Source organism: Pelobates fuscus, chromosome 5 (genome assembly GCF_036172605.1).
Source record: "Pelobates fuscus isolate aPelFus1 chromosome 5, aPelFus1.pri, whole genome shotgun sequence".
Lineage (NCBI taxonomy): Eukaryota > Metazoa > Chordata > Amphibia > Anura > Pelobatidae > Pelobates > Pelobates fuscus.
This window is the reverse complement of record NC_086321.1, coordinates 159,688,656-159,692,279: the sequence shown is the minus strand read 5'-3', so window position 1 is coordinate 159,692,279 and position 3,624 is coordinate 159,688,656.

Here is a 3,624-nt window from a genome sequence, read left to right as displayed (position 1 = left end):
CCTATTTACATTTTATCTAAGATATCCTATTTTACACATTGGATGTTTCTATTGTTTTTATCTTCCCGGAGAGAAATTTCAACAAGAAATAGTGGTGGGATGCTGCCCTAAAAAGCATACCAGTCCAGTTTACAGGCTCTTGAAAATGTGAGTGAACCATTTATGTATCTCACCTAAATTGCACAAGTGTTCTATAATCTGCACTATAGTATATATTTTTATTTTTCATATTTGTATGCAACGTATACGATCCAATCAAGATTCTGTTAAGTAATTCCTCAACATTTAGAGCGCTCCACTTGATGTACATATTAATTTTCACCACTAACAAATCTTTTGTAGCACACATTCTCCCAAAAGGAGATTTTTTTATTTTACTTTTTACTTTTGGCTCCCACCTGCAGCTCATGGGTTGGGGCCAGGAGGGAGACAATAGTCCCCCCCCTTTTGTCACTTTTGGCCCCCACCCACTGCTCATGGGTGGGGGCTGGGGGGAGGCAATAGGTCCCCCCCTTTTGTTACTTTTACTGGGTGGGGGCTGGGGGGAGACAATAGGTCCCCCCCTTTCTTACTTTTGGCCCCCACTCGCTGCTCATGGGTGGGGCCTAAAGGGGTGACAATAGGTCACCCCCCTTTGATACTTTTGGCCCCCACCCGCCGCTCATGGGTGGGGGCTGGGTGAAAAAATAGCTCACCCCCTTTTGTTACTTTTGGCCCCTACCCGATTCTCATGGGTGGGGGCCAGGGGGGACGGTAGTTCCCCCTTCAGTTTAATAGCAGGGCCAGGGGGGAGACAATAGGTCCCCACCCTTTTGTTACTTTTGGCCCCCACCCGACGCCCATGGGTGGGGGCTGGGGAGAGACAATAGGTCCTCCCCTTTTGTTACTTTTACTGGGTGGGGGCCGGGGGGGAGACAATAGGTCCCCCCTTTTGGTACTTTTGGCCCCCACCCGCCGCTCATGGGTGGGGCCCGGGGGGGAGACAATAGGTCTCCCCTCTTTGATACTTTTGGCCCCTACCTGCTGCTCATGGATGGGGTCCGGGGGGGGACGGTAGGTCCCCCGTTCAGTTTAATAGCCCCCACTCGCTATTAAGACCCCCTCCCCCACTTCATTATTTAAATAGGGGTGGGGGTCTTTTTTTTTTTTACACAACAGTAAGCAGCCACTGGCTGCTCACTGTATAGTAAACATGCCCCTACATGCCCCTACGCGGTAGAGCGAGTAGGGGCAGAAGGGAGATTTTAATCTCCCTTAATTACTAATACTAAGTAATCTTCTCTTAGTATTAGTAAATTTGTCTGAAAGACCAATATTGGTCTTTCAGCCTTTTAGTAGATATCTCCCTGATACTGTGGGAATTAGGGAGCTATCTACTCGTGGCCCGAATCGTTTAGCATTTCATTCATTCGAATGAAATTCCGATCCGAGCAAAAAGTCCAGAATTTTGCCTAACACGAATGGATAAAATGTTCTCATTCTCTTTGGACGAAATTCTGTAGTTTCGCCAGCGTCCTGTCTATATGACAGGACATTCGGGAATAGTGAAAGCAGGCATCACAAGATCACGGAGGAAAGGGTGATTATTGGGGGAAGATTTTAGCTGGTCAGTCCCTACTTTGTCTTATGTTTTAAAAAAAACTAGATCAGATAGGAAAAAAAGAACAGATCTTGAGAGAAGGAGAGAAGAGGAAGCGATTGGGGAAAGGTACGTTCGGCATGACAGTGCCACTTCAACTGCTAAACTAAGCTGCTTATTTCCCCATAAAAATAAACAAAAAATAAATATATATATATATATATGGAAAAATAATAATAATAATAATCAGCTTCCTCACCTTTCCATGCCAGATATTTATTGCATCTATTGCATATATAAGTGCATGGCCTTTCTCCAGGGGAAGAAACTGAGTTCTGGTCCAGTTTAGTGTACACACGTGTTGGACCAGTCTTAGTTTGCAAAGAAAGAAATAAAACTTCTACTTATATCTCTGCTCCAGTTTCAGGCGTCTTAATACAATATTTTTAATAACAATACATGTAAAGGCTATCTAAGTGAAGATAGGACACACAATTCTCTCTGCCTCATAACTCTTGCAGTGTTGTAAAGTTGTCATTGTGCTAAGAGTGACCCTTTAAAGGACCACACCACATCCATATTTTAACTGCAGTTTATAAAAGTGCCGTCTTCTGTGAGAAATTGGCACTTCTATAAATAAATTATGGAACACCCCCTGGTTTGCTGCCTCCTTCCATTACATCCCCTGAAGTGTTAATTTTGGCGGCAAATTTCAATTTAGTTTTAGTCATAGTATTTTGACTAAAAAGCCATTTTAGTTTTAGTCGGATTTTAGTCATTTGAATTGTTTTAGTTTTAATCTAGTTTTAGTCGACTATATCTCTTGTAAATTTTAGTCGACACAACTAAAATCTAATGGGTTTAGTTAAAGCCTCTGTCTCTTTTGCCCCTTCCCCAGCCCCTCTGTGTCTCTTTGTGTCCCCCCAGCTCCTCTGGATGTCTCCCCCAACCCATGTCTGTCTCTTTTGCCCCTTCCCCAGCCCCCCTGTGGCTCTTTGCCTCCCTCCCAGCCCATCTGTGTTTCTCTTTCTCTCCATAGCCCCATTTGTGTGTCTCTCCCCAAACCCCTCCATGCATCTCCCCCACATTTCTCATTCCTCCAATTGCCCATGTGCCTCAATTCCACCCCTGTCCCTCCAAGTGTCTCATTTCCCCCAAGTCCCTCCATGTGCTCATTCCCCCAAGCCCCTCATGTATCTCGTTCTCCCAGCCTCCTCATGTGTCCTATTCTCCCAACCCCGTAATGTGTCTCATTCTCAAAGCCCCCTCATGTGTCTCATTTCCCCAACTCCTCTATTCCCTCCCCATGTGTCTTAGTTTAGTTTTAGTTTTAGTCATAGTCTTTTGACTAAAAAGCCATCTTACTCATCTGATTGTTTTAGTCCAAAATCTGACTAAAATTGGTAGTTGACAACATTAACACTGATCACCTGAGCTAATGGAAATGGCAGGTGCAATTAATGAGAAACAGGGAGGTGCTGTGGAGGGAAATGAGACACATGGAGGGGCTGCGGGGAATGAAACACATGGAGGGACTGGGGGAATGAGACACATGAGAGGGCTGGGGGAAATGAGACACATGGAGGGGCTGCGGGGAATGAAACACATGGAGGGACTGGGGGAATGAGACACATGAGGGGGCTGGGGGAAATGAGACACATGGCGGGGCTGGGAATTAGACACATTGGGGGAGGAGATGAAATACATGTGTGGGCCTGGGCAATTTTCGCACCGGGGCCCGGCGGTTTCTAGTTATGCCTTTGAGTATACACCAACTTCATACTCCTCACAATACTTTATTAAGATATTGCTATATGGACATACTAACATGATGTGCTGATATGGAGTCTATCCAGTCTAGTAACTCACTTAAAAAACTTAAACTCTAAAAAATACAAAATAAAATAATAATAATAATTAAAAAAATATATTATTATGAGAGGATATAGAAGGATAATTACGGAAATGGCCATTTAACAAGGTCCTCCGATCCCCAAATATTATTAAACAATAAATATATATATTTTTTTAATTCTTTATTTTTC